The 13,899-nt window shown below is 37.3% G+C and overlaps 1 long non-coding RNA gene and 1 pseudogene across 3 annotated transcripts; one reads left to right on the top strand and one right to left on the bottom strand.

The window, feature by feature from the left end:
• Nucleotides 1-757: 757 nt before the first annotated feature.
• Nucleotides 758-3,285, bottom strand: LOC133740820 (uncharacterized). Of its 3 annotated transcripts, none has more exons than XR_009861447.1 (5): nucleotides 2,979-3,285; nucleotides 2,788-2,866; nucleotides 2,369-2,435; nucleotides 1,402-2,019; nucleotides 758-1,035 (listed from the first exon to the last, which is right to left on the bottom strand). It is a non-coding gene; the product is annotated as an uncharacterized LOC133740820 (long non-coding RNA). The 3 variants fall into 3 exon arrangements; XR_009861449.1 differs by having other exon boundaries at nucleotides 1,837-2,019; XR_009861438.1 differs by having other exon boundaries at nucleotides 758-2,019; nucleotides 2,979-3,283.
• Nucleotides 3,286-5,357: 2,072 nt separating this feature from the next.
• On the top strand, nucleotides 5,358-9,446 carry LOC133725415 (receptor-like serine/threonine-protein kinase ALE2; annotated as a pseudogene).
• Nucleotides 9,447-13,899: the final 4,453 nt, after the last annotated feature.

Genomic DNA, 13,899 nt, shown 5'->3' with positions numbered 1-13,899 from the left:
GAGGTGGGACATTCACCACAATTCCAAGACACAAGAACTGTTCCAAGACAACTACCTCAACTTCTAGAGTAAACATTATGCCTCAACAGAAGGCTGGAACTTCAGCTCCTAAGTTTGGCACATCTACAGCTCCAACACAAAAGAAATCTTCCAAGACTAGTACATCAACTTCGAAGTTTGGGTTGGCTTCAATGACATCCTTAAAAACTACACAAGGTTTTGCACCCATATGGAGACCACCTGGAATGACTCCTCAGCAGAAAAAATGAGCAGTGTTGTTGCCGTCCATAAATCAAATTTATGATTTTTAGGTGATTGGGTTGGTCTTTTGGTGTCCACATTATCTTTAAGTAGTTGGTAGTCTATTTTGATATTCAAAAAAGTATTGGCAGCATGCTTGGCATAATAGAAGAGTCAGCTGGCACTCTATTGTCAGTATTGTGTAAGCTTGGAATGATTTTCAATTGTGCATTCATATATGAATTTGCTGCATTTCAGTGTTTTCTCTCATCTATTTTACCAGTCCAATTAATATTTGATGGCAAAATAGTTTTTAATATTGGTAATAACAATTGATGTATAATTTCATGATCTATGATACAAAAGAAATATTTAGCGGATGATGAACTTATCGTGATACTGACAAGGAAAAATAAACAAGAAATCTTGATAAGTAAGAGTATAACATGAAGCTTTTCAGCCTTGTAGTGAAACGTTGTGGCTGTATCTTTTTGTGTCTTTAAAGTTAGAAGACAACTTGACACAAAAACAAAGAGACTAGAATGATCACTTGCTAGTTAATTATTACAAGATATATAACAGCAACAACATCCCAAGAACCTCAAGCATTCACACACCAATTATTCATGGGTTACAACTACATAGAATTTTTCACAAATAATAGTAGCTCAAGTATCTCCCTAATTTTGATCGCTTCTACTGTTGTTTCCTCGACCGTAATGATCTATCTTCATCCATTCACGCAAAATGATTTCACTCCAATTGCTGCACCCTCAGTTGCCTCAACTTGAACACCTGCAGTTGAGAAAATATATGGAAATAGACCTTGCCTCATATTTGTTTAAACGGAGCATAAATACACAAACAAAAATCTGCTAATTACCTTTGAAACTCCTTCAAAAAAAGAAAAACTTCACATGATTTTAAGTATCACTTAAAGATAGAATGGGAAGTACTGTATATTTACTCAAAATAATCATATTGCCACAGAATTTGTATATATTGTGATAAGTTCATCATATTCTAGCTGTTTATATATGAGCTAGTTAAGTTGATCTTAACTTACCATCATAAGCACAAGACCACACGGAACTAATGTGTGGTTATACTCTATTTGACCACTTCGTACTTATATAAATCAAGGGAAAGATATATTTTTACCTGCACCATGATCGAGGAATGAAATCCTTGAAGCAGATTCTAATTCATTTTTTCAGTTCTTGAGGGTGTTCTTGAGAGCAGCGCGAAAGAGAGGAGCGTGAAAGGGATGCAATTGAAACGTGGAGTTGTAAACAAGGAGTGGGTAACTGAGGTTTAAATGCAAAAGATAAAAATACCCCAGCATGTGACGCGCACATGAAAGCCTTACTAACGGTGTTAGAGGGAATGTTATAGTTGGACCAAGATTAGTTGATTAATGAAACCCAAGGACCAAAATTGAATATTTTTAAACCACAGGGGCAAACATAGTCATGACCTCAAACCACGAGGACCATTTATAACATTTGCCCAAGTAATTTTGCCACCACCAATCTGGATTAAAATCCACATCTAAACATTCCCCCACCATATAATTAAAGCTCCCAGGTAGGCTACCTGCTGTTTGCAACTGGTTAGGGAGACTATGCAGCTCAGTGCCATATGTTTCATCAAGAGATCAACTATGCATGTAGCATTGTAGCCAAGTTTCTTGTGGATCTGTTTCTGCATTTCAGTATCTTTTGAAGGCCTCATGCCAGATCTTGGACTGTAGGCCACATTTATATGTTCATCATGTACCTGCAAGCAAGTATTATTATCACTGAAGCCATTATGAACATTTAATTTCTGTTCTCAAAAGGAAAAAATAAATGCAAAACAATATTATAGGGCATTAGAAAATAAACAACAAAAAGCAAAACAAATTGAACGTATTGAAAATTTGCAAAATTGCAATCACCATAGTTATCTAAAACTTCCCCACTACTTTTCCTTACTTTTTCTCAAGCTTATGATCTCATCCGTCTAAATTTAGATGAGTAAATTCAGTCTAAAAAGAGAAGTAAACTTAATTTCAAGCTCTTGCATGGCAAGAATCTAAACTAACTACAAACTCATGGAATCACTTAATCCTAGTAAGTCAATTTACCTCAACAAAAAGAGTGGACTCTGCAAACTGAAGTTTGAAAGTCACTTGTTGCAATCCACCAGTATCCCTGAAAATAATGAAAATTCAAGCATTATGATTAACCAAACAAATCATGCTAAGTTGAAACCCATCTGAACTAAAATTCAAAACTGAAGAATTGATGTTTCAAAAGCGCTCATAATCATACTATACGTCTATTTGATTGTAGAGTGATACAATAGAAAGCAAGTTCAAAATCCAAAATTGAAATCAATAACAATAAGCCTATTACACGTCTACTGCCAAACTTAAGTACAAAAGAAATACAACACATTATAGAGATGTATAATACTGCAGTTAATACAGTTGAACAGGTGATTCCTAAACAGGGTCATTTATAGAACAGATGGGAAAAGAAAAAAAAAATTCAAAGGATTTACCACTTCCTGCGCCTTTGGCCTTTGCTTCCAAGTATGTGTGATCTTACAGTTTCAATCTCATTCTCAAATAGTACCTACTCTGCTTGATAGCGACAAAAAACAAAAACAAAAACTGTGAGATTGCTTCCCACCCAAATTGCATACAGATTGATTACTTGAAGAAAAACGAACAGAGGAGACCGAAACACTACCTGGATCCAATATTAGCAGACACCAACTTTCACGTTATTCAGAAATTTCTGATATTAAATCCAAAACAATAGAAAACGGAAGCCCAAAATCACCCAATGACACTACCTGGATTCACTTTCAAAAAGGAAACGGTAAATAGAGATAAGGGTGAATGGTGGTGAAGCCATATCCACCTCTCACGTCGTCGACAGTTTCTGTTCCTCTTCAGGTCGTGCGCCTTGGCAGTTCAACTTGCTTCTGGATATTGGGGTAGCTTTTTTCTCTGTTTTTCTTTCATGGGATACCCATATCCCTATTCATATTCTTTCTCGTCGTTTTTTGTATTTTACAATACTAACCTCTCTTGCTATATTTTTATAAGTCGAATTTAATCTCTGGTATGACCATTTTTGTAAGTTCAATTTTTGGTGAAGCTGTTGACACCAAAACAGGGGCTTCCATTTATAATAGTAAAGATAGGTCGCAAGAAAGAAAAAAAAAATCAAACGAATTTGAGTTATCGATATGTCTTTATCTTGCCCCGCCCACATACATGAAAAAAAATCGCGATTAATAGGTCGTGCAAAGCATAAGCTCAAAGAAGTCCATCGATTTACTCCAAGTAAAACCAAATATAACTATACTATTACTAAGAAGAAAGAACATCTGGGTCAATACTATTAGTGGTTGATCGTAAGCTTAAGCTTCTTAGTATGAGTTCTTGATGCTTCTAAGCTTCTGAACTAGAAGTCTTGAACCACTTCATGCATGTAGCCTCTGAATTGAAAAACCTCTGGGAGGATTACCATTGAAATACCAACAATATGGAGGATAAAAGCCTGATGATCAGAGTGTGAGCTTATCTTGAACCAAGTGATGGTGTTTTCTGGGTTCTTGAAAAAGACAAGTTTCACTCTCTAGGTTCCTTAGGGTTGAATCAAATTCTTGGATGAACTTAACCTAGAATCGGCATGTCTTAAATATGGACATTATTGAAACGACACGGATAAGTTGCTTATTTCAATTCCGTTTTTCTTCTATCGTTTAAATATCCAATAAGACTTACATTTCTAAATTTTAAAACGAATTTCTAAATCGAAACAACTTTTTCAATTATTTTAAAATTACAAAAAAAAATTTCATGAAACAGCTCCAAACACACACAAAACACAATTACACAAATAAAGAGGGAGAAGAAAAGACCCATATAGGAAAAAGAAAGACCACATTTGCAATTTGGCCGTTACGATACAGGTCTAAAGATAGAGAAATAAGGAAGCTTTATATAAGGACGACCGCCACCGCAGTCAATTCTCACCGACACAGTGAATTTCACCTACACATTTGACAGGCTGAGACTTTCTCTGGTAGATGATTGCCCATGTTTTCTTGGGGGGTCCTAGCACCGCTATCATAATGTAAAAGAAAAAGAGGAGGTGGCCGGCCAATTAGCCATGGCCACCACCAATTCCATATCAACCACCAAATCTCAAGGCCTTGTGGGCAGATCTCAATCAAAATGTATCATGTATGTCATCAGTCATCATTTCATTTCTTGTTGCTTTGGGATTTCGCTTTGAACACACACCGAAAAAACCTTCGTTCTTAGTAGGCTCACAGTCTCTTTGAATTGTCAAATGTTTTTTTTTTTTTTTGAAATTGTCAAATGTTGGTGCTGTGTGGTTTGTCACATTCTGCATGTGGTTTGGGGCCTTGTGGGGAGCTGTGGGACTTTTGATCGAACGTTTCATGTGCAAATTTTAGAAAGTAAGCTCATGTCACTAGCAAATTTTGGTTCAGTGACACTTGATATGGAATGAGCATCTTAATTGATCGAGTTTGGTGTGGTTCAACACTTCAACTTAGTCTGCTGTCTTTCTCGACAAACAAAACAGCATCACCGGACCAACAAGTATCGATACATCATTAGTAGTCAAACTTCTTACATCAATACACCGACTATTTATAATTTACTAAGACTTTTTTTTTTTATCGAGATCACACAGTTCCTCAAAGACTCCGATCAGCGTCGGCGGGATTCAAACCCGGGTGTGGGGGTTCCACACCTGGAAGCTCTTACCAACTCGACCTAAAGTTAGTTTACTCTTTGATTTATCGATACATCAATTTACATCTTATAAAAATGATTATACAATAACGCATACAAATGGAACCATTAACCACTACCATATATAAGTAGTAGCATGACTAGCATCTAATCAAGAATAAGAAGCATTCCCACACATATATATACCTCAATCTAATCCAGAATAATGGAGGTCAATTAACTACATTAACAACAAGCCAAGCATTTCAATACTTTAATCCACACTAGTGTTCCATTTTTTCAAACAAGACATTCATTTTTATCATTATTTGAGCACCCACTCTGTCTCTCCCTCTTAACTTCTTCACCAATTGTCTTACACAGTGTCTTACTTGGACTTGTTAGCTTGGACCTCTCTTAAGTGCACCGTGCTGCTGTTTGCTTGATCACTTCCAGTAAACTTTCAGTCCACCAATGACAAAAAAGACAATTCCACTAGGACTCACCAAACTTTCCAAATTCAAGAGCAGCTTAATCTGGTGACAGCAATTGGGTTATGCCCACCTGACCCATTCTTGTTGTTTTGCTCCAATGTCTCTCACTGATTGCCTCTGTGGGTCTGCTTCTGTAATCTAAACTCATCTTGAAGTTGCTTCCTTAAAGGTACTTCCATGTGTTGCTTCATGGTGGTGTTCTGCCACTTTGCTTTCTCTTATTTTTCTTCTCTTTACTTGGATGGTTGGAATTGAGCTCAGAGCTTCTCTGTCAGGGAAATGGGGAGGCAACTGAATCCGCTTCTTATGCAAATGTGCTTGATTCTGGGTGTTTTGCCATTTCATGGATCTGCAGGTAATAAATTTTGATTCTTATGGTTAATTATATTTGATCAGTATAATAGAATTGATTACAAATTGGTCTTCATTAGTTTTAAACTTTAGGATCTGGGTTCTGTGAACTAAGTGTTCCTGAAATAGAGAAATTGCTTTGATTATTCAACATTTGATATGGCACATAAATGATTAACTGCATCAATTGGATCATGGTAATGGTCTATGGAGTTTCCTAATTGACAGGTTTATTTTCGTCACTGTATTGTTGAGCATGGAAGTTCATGGTAAAATCTGAAATCTTAGGCTATATAGGCCATTTTCTGGTAAATTGTAATTCAAAAAATGACCAAATTATGTAATTGAGTTTATATGTTCAACTGGTACTTGAAGTATCAACATGTGGTTGTGTGCAGCCAATTGAAGTTAAACTCCAACTAGATGTTGCAATATACACATTCTTCCCTTCAGTTTCAAAGCTGGCTGAGGAAATCGCAGACAGTGTTGCACTAAACCATAGCCAAGTTCGCATAATGGGAGCAGATGCATCTAGTCAGCAGCTGGAGAAAACTGCCGTCCTCGTTAACTTGGTACCTATAGGACTAACATTTGATGGCACTACTGCATTTCAAATCTATGACAAATTCTGGCGCAGACAGGTTTCCATAAATGCTTCTCTCTTTGGTGATTATGAAGTATTGAATGTTCACTATCCAGGTATCAATTGATCCTTGACTTCCTCGAATGATATGGTTATATTTGACTGTATTTTACTCATCATTGATCTACAGTCATAGTTTCTGCACTATATGAGTTTTTATGGTTTCATCATGCTGAATGACTTTAGAGCTTACTTCTGCAATAGTGAAATTCTTAAATTCTTGCATCTGTACAGGGTCTTCCACCTTCTCCCCCTTCAGCACCTTCAGCCATTTCTACTATAGATGACGGGCCATACATGGGCCAAGACAACAATGGAAGGGTAATAAAACCTATACCAGTTAATGTGCCAAGAAAAAGAAATGATGGAATCAAAGGAAGTATGCTTGCTGTGATCGTTCTATCATCTTTCACAGCCTTTCTTTTATGTGTGGGGTTTGTCTGGCTTTTGTTGCTGAAATGTCGATCTCACTCCCATAAGCCGGAACATTTTCCACAAGCTTTGACATCGTCCCCTACAAAACTCACAGGTACTTGTAATATGGCCAAATGCTCCTAAAGCTTAAAGGACTTTTACTCGTAATAAGCTTTTAATGTTGATTTCATTTTCAGAATGCAAATGTGCACAAGAATAATTTATTGGAATTATGGTTATGGAATTGTTTTTCCTTTTAATTAAAACTTGTTCAAAATAGGCTGTGATTTGTATTCTTGTTATTTTGGTTTATCCATAACATCATCATATACTCAACAGGGGATCCCAGGTCAGTGATGTTTGGAAGCACACATGGTTCCAGATCAATGTCTTTTAGTTCTGGCACACTAACCTATACTGGATCTGCGGAAGACCTTTACTCTGCATGACATGGAGAGAGCCACTAATAATTTTGATGCTTCAAGAATACTTGGATAAGGTGGCTTTGGGCTTGTTTACAGTGCTACTTTAGATGATGGACGAGAGGTGGCTGTGAAGGTTCTGAAGAGAGATGATCATCATGGTGGCCGCGAATTCTTAGCAGAAGTTGAGATGCTTGGCCGTCTTCACCACAGAAATTTGGTCAAATTAATTGGTATCTGCACAGAGGGCCATACTCGTTGCCTCGTTTACGAACTTGTTCCAAATGGAAGTGTTGAATGCCATTTACATGGTAAACACAAGTTCAACATGTCTCTATGCTCAATACTTTTAACATTTCTTAGTTGAAATGCTAGATATCCAGGTGCTTATATATTGGGAACTTTAAGCTTTGAATTATAAATGACTCTTCTTGTGTTCTCTCAGGTGTTGACAAGGAAACTGATCCACTTGATTGGGATGCCAGAATAAAGATTGCCCTTGGTGCAGCTCAGGGCTTAGCTTATCTCCACGAAGACTCAAATCCTCGAGTTATACATAGTGACTTCAAGGCCAGCAACATCTTACTGGAATATGATTTTACACCCAAGGTTTAGGATTTTGGACTGGCTAGAGCGGCGCTGGAGGAGGGAAAAAGACATATTTCAACACATGTTATGGGAACTTTTGGGTACAAACTTCTTAACTATATTATAGATAACTCTCATTCCTTAATTCCACTACTGAGCAAATTTACTTACTTATTTATACATGAGAAATGTTCTTTTGCCAGACAATTTTCACATGTTTGCTATCAGAAAGTCTAGATGAAGTGAACTCTTATTTAGATGCGTGTTGACAGTCTACAACATAAAAATGTTTGATGAAGATACCACAACATAAGTCAATTTATTTCTATTCTTGTTCCAGTTACTTGGCTCCAGAGTATGCAATGACTGGTCATCTTCTAGTAAAAAGTGATGTTTACAGCTATGGTGTAGTCCTTCTTGAACTCCTGACAGGACGAAAGCCGGTGGATCTGTCACAACCTTCAGGTCAAGAGAACCTTGTTGCTTGGGCTCGTCCTCTCCTCACCAGCAGAGAGGGTCTAGAATCAATAATAGACCCGGCGTTGAAATCTGATATGATCACATGGGACAGTGTAACCAAGGTAGCAGCAATTGCTTCAATGTGTATACAACCAGAAGTATCTCACCGCCCGTTCATGGGCGAGGTTGTTCAGGCCTTAAAGCTTGTATGCAATGAGTTCAGAGAAACAACAGAACTTGCAGGTTCAACAAGTTGTGGCCAAGACGATGATGATCTCTGCATTCATACAGATTGTGGTAATCTTGAAGCGGCAGAATCACAGCTTCAGATGCCTGTATTAGGGGCTAGCCATGACACTAAGATACCCTCAACGTCAGATTTGTTGAGTGCAAGTGTGGGATTTGAGGTTGAGGGGCAGGAAGTTGGATCTTTTAGGAGGTACTCTAGTTCAGGGCCTTTGAGGACTGGTAGGAGAAGGCAATTTTGGCAAGGACTAAGGAGTTTGTCTAGAGGAAGTATGAGTGAACATGGATCTTCATTGAAATTGTGGCCAAACTAAATTGGTGCTTGTTAATTTTGTCAGTTAAGTGCAATAATTTCTTAAAGAGTTGACACTCAAATGGGTTATATTTGGGTCTTGAAACCATGCCATGTCCAGGTTGAGCTGAATGATGCATCACGATAAGCTCATTGTAAGATGAGAAAACGATTAAATTTTAGTCACCAAATGATGTGAAAACTTGCAGGAGATTGACTATAGCACACATTTTTTCATGAAGAATACTTCTTACATCAGCCTCCATCATACACAATCACAAGGGAACTTGTCTGATTTGTTAGGCCTATAGCGACCATTAGGAAATGTTGACCTCTGTCAACAAGCCAAACTCTTCTTGTCAAGGTCAGGGTTGTTAACTGATGGTTAAAAAAGTTAGTTAGGCAAGCTGAGCAGTTGGTTAAGCAAGAAGCGAGGTGGTTAGCTTGAAGTATGTAGAAAATGTATGGTTATATAAGTCAGTGATTTGGCTTGTAACTCTGTGAAGGAAATACAGACTAATATTCATCTTCATCTTCTCCTTGTTCTTCCTTCATCTCTTTCATTCCTTTCTTTGTATACCAATATTTTCTCATCATGCTATTCTCGCATTACTCAACCTTCAAATGCTCCACGACCACAACATTCATATATTTGATCACCACAGAACACATACTTATACATATGGCCATTCCTCTTATGGATCTGCTCAATGTTAAAACCTGCAACGAGCCAGAGCTTTTCTGAAAATGGCTATCAAAGGTCCACTTCCAATTATAATCTACCTATTCTGTCATAGAATGCCAAATTTGTATCAAGAAGGGTCATTGTACAACTGAGTGCTACTACAGAAACACTAGTGATGCACAGTAATTCAACCATTACTGCTATATATGGTTGTTGCATATCAAACTATGTCTTCTGCCCCTCCCCAAGAATTTTTGGCTTACTGACTCAAGAGCTCAAATCATATGACTTCCAATATCTCTGCTTTCTATCAATAATGTTACATAAATGCCAATAATTCAGTCACTGTGGGAAGTGGAGCAGGTTTCCCGATTGCTCATCTTGGCAATGGTTCCTTAGGCACTTCATCTGGTGTTTATCTTTACAAACTATACTGCATCTGACTAAATTAGATGCAAACTTATTGTCAGTCTATCATCTTTGTATGATACAGGACAAGAGGGACAGGCAGACCAAAAGCTTCTGTCAACTCCAATTAATTTGTTCTCAGTCTACCAAACCAAAAGCTATTTGTAGTAGCAAATTTAAGCAGTCAACATGGCATAAGACCAAGTCACCTATCAAACCCTATTATCATTTCAGTGTTATCAAGTCAAATTAATCTTGCAGCTTAGATAAGTGTCATTCCAAGTCTGTGATTTCGTTAAAATAAGTACACTCTGATGTCTGTGTTTGTAATCATCGTCTCAAATCTTATAACTCAATTTAGCTGCAGAACAAGACAATTAAATGCATTTTTCTTGGCTGTGGAGCTGGTTACAAAAGGTTTTATTTGCTTTAATTCAGTTACTCATAAGACCATTTTATACAGATGTGATTTTTGATGAAAATTATTTTCCTTTTTAATATGCAGTGTAAATGATGCTAGTTTACACTTAAACACAACACTCCTGCATCATCATGTACTTCACCTACTGTCACTCTTGCTTTTCCCGTCACTCCTTCAATAACTTTAGCACTATCTCCTTATACTTCTGTCCCATAAACTTCTACTACTTCACCATCTTCCTCCTCTCCCATATGTTCCTGACAGCAATATCTTTACTCAACACAGTGCTTGCCTACTTAATGTCTTAATCAAATCCATACTGAAGTAAATGCACCTGCTGAGATACATATGCATCATCATCTACTATACACACCAGCCATTATTTCTTCTCTTGTGGCTTCAGATGCACTGCTTGACCCATCATCATCCACTCCATTTTCACACAACGAAGGAGAAGTGTACGTTCCAATTTTAGAGGTTGGAATCATCTTATCTGGTCTCACTGAAACTTTGATGACTAATGCATCCACTTTTTCAGCCCCTCTTAACTCTTTTAGATGCTCTTACAAATGATCATCCTATTTTCAACAAAAAGGCATTTGTCGCTAGCTCTGTTCATATTTCTACTCATTCCTCTACAGAACCAAGTTTCTTTAAAATTTTCCTCACCACTTCACAATGGAAAGCTGCTATGGAACAAGAATATCAAGCTTTTATGAAACAAGGCACCTGGAGACTGGCTCCATTACCACCAAATAAAAATTTGGTCAGCTGCAAGTGGATTTTGAAGCTGAAGAAAAAAACTGATGTGGTTCCATTGCATTATTGCAAGGCAATATTGGTGGCTAGAGGCTTTAGTCAAGACGGATGTGTTGACTATAAGGAAAAATTCAGTCATGTAGTCAGGCATACTACTGTTAGAAGTGCGCTTGCTCTTGCAGCCAATTTTGGTAACAAGCTTCACCAAATGTATACAAAGCATGCTTTTCTTCATGGTAGTAAACTTAAAGAAGAGGTTATGGCTCAACCAAAGGGTTTTGAAAATGCTGCATTCCCATACTATGTCTACCATATTGTTTAAAACAGGCACCCAGGGCATCAAATCAGAAATCTTCTTTTCATTTGCCTTCTCTTGGGTTCGATCAGATCATCAAATGTAAATTCTTCCTTGTTTATTTGGTCATCAGGAACCTTCTTTCTCTACTACTTTTGTATTTACCACTTTGAAATCACAAGTAAAAAAGAATCTGAAACTCAATATGAGTGAAAACTTCTCTTGCACAGGAGTTTATTTGAAAGACTTGGAGTTATTTTGCTACGTGTTGGGGTTACAGACAATGGCGGACGCAGACATTTTTGTGAGTGGGGGCAAAAAAAAAGGTTGAACAAACAAATATAAAATACTACTATGTTTCATAATTTTTCAATCTTGCGACATTGATAATATTTTTAATGATTACATATTCTAACTTCCTAACAGATAAACTAACTTTAAATCAATATATTTCTTGACACATATTTTATTTCTATCTATTTACCATAAAGTACACTTACTATATTTCCTAGCAAAACAAAAAAATGAAAATACAAAATCATCATGCATTAAAAAGAAACCCACTGTTACCTTTGATAGAGCTCAGACTCCTGACCTCTCAAATGAGAGACCAAAGCCTTACCACCCCACCTTATTACAATTTAATGTTAGTGATCATCATGTAGTTCTTAAAAAATAAAAAATAAAAAGTTAAAACTGATTAATTATGAAATCATGCACCTGTGAAACTGTTATAAAGTAGAAATATAAAATTAAGAAGAGAAAGACTTGCAGACTTGTAGACAAGCCAAATGGTTGCATACATTTACACGTGTAAGTTTCCTTAGTTTAATTGCATTGCTGTGAGGCAGCAGATTACACAATAGTCAAGTCATGGGGCAGCATATTCCTCTTCTTCTGGGGGCAAAACCGATGAACATAGTATATATATATGAAGCTGTTGAGCAAATGAAAAAAATTCACTGGGGGCAGCAGCCCCCACTCGTCCCAACGTGCGTCCGCCAGTGGTTACAGATACAATATCTCAAACATGATACGTAACTCTCCCAAACCATATGTGCACATGACATTCTTTACGACGCTGGTATGCTCACTGCTTTAGGGCAGACTTCTAAGCTTCCATAGGATGATGTTTCGGATTATAGAAGTCTGGTGGGCTGATTGCAGTATATCAGTTTATGCAGGCACTTACAGGTATAGAAATGTACCATGCTACTGTAAAAAGGATTCTTGGGTTCATCAAAGGCACGCTTAACTATAGCATTACATACAGAATAGCTCAACTTGAACTAGGAGTGTTCTCAAATGCAGGTTGGGCAGGTGATCCAACGACAGGAGGTCCAAAACCGGTTTCATTATTCTCTTGGGAGATTGCTCCTACGTCTTGGTACTCCACGAATCAAACTTACATGTCAAGGTCATCAACAGAAGCTGAATGCAGAGCTAGCACTGACCGATGCAGCTTCAGAACTGTCGTACCTTGCATTGTCACTTGCAAAAAATCACAATCATAACTCAAAAGTTAATCTTGTTGAAGTAGATGCATGTGCATTTTACGAGAAAATATGATTAGAGGAAAGCTTCTGCTGCATTTCCTGCCTTCAATAGATCAGCTTGTAGACTTTCTGATAAACGGATTAGCTTCTCTACAATTTATGGTCCTCTGTTCCAACCTGGTCCCAAGTTCTGGAGCTTTGAGGGGGCATGTAGCAACGGTTAGGACATGTTGACCTTCGAGTCGACAAGCCATGCTCTTCTTGCCAAGGTTGTGAGTACAACTTCACTGCTGTCCTAAAAGCATATTAGGTAACTAATGGTTAAATGAGTTAGTTAGGAAGCTGATCAGTTGATTAAGCAAGAAGAGAGGTGGTTAGCTTGAAGTGTGGATATAAGGCAGTGATTAGGATTGTGAGCTGAGACTTTATGAGGCATTACAGATTGATATTTATCTTCATCTTCTTTGTTCTTCCTTTATCTTTTTCTGCATTTATCTCTAATTATAAATGTCCCAATTTCTATATTCCACTTAAACTAGATCAACAGAATACATAAAACAGAGAATGGACATGAAACCTGGCCACCTTTTTTTACCACTATTATAGCTCAATTCTAACTGAAGAAAAAGAAGAGGACCATCTCTCGTTAAACCTCCAAGAACACAGCAATATAAGATTATAACTACCTACAGAAAACCGATATGAGATGTGACTAAGCTTGTCATGTTGAGGTCAGCAGGTATGAGAACAATATAAGTTACAATGGTTAAAGAGGGAATTTGATTTAGAATTATGGCATAACATATGAATATTCGAGTTTATGTTTCACAATTCAAGTTTAAGAAGTACTTTTTGGCAATAAGCAGGAAGACTGCTTCAAATAGCTGATAAACTTGTAAATGTCGGGTGCAGTTGAATGCT

Source organism: Rosa rugosa, chromosome 1, assembly GCF_958449725.1.
Source record: "Rosa rugosa chromosome 1, drRosRugo1.1, whole genome shotgun sequence".
NCBI classification, from domain to species: Eukaryota; Viridiplantae; Streptophyta; class Magnoliopsida; order Rosales; family Rosaceae; genus Rosa; species Rosa rugosa.
This window is presented reverse-complemented; position numbering and strand designations above follow the sequence as displayed.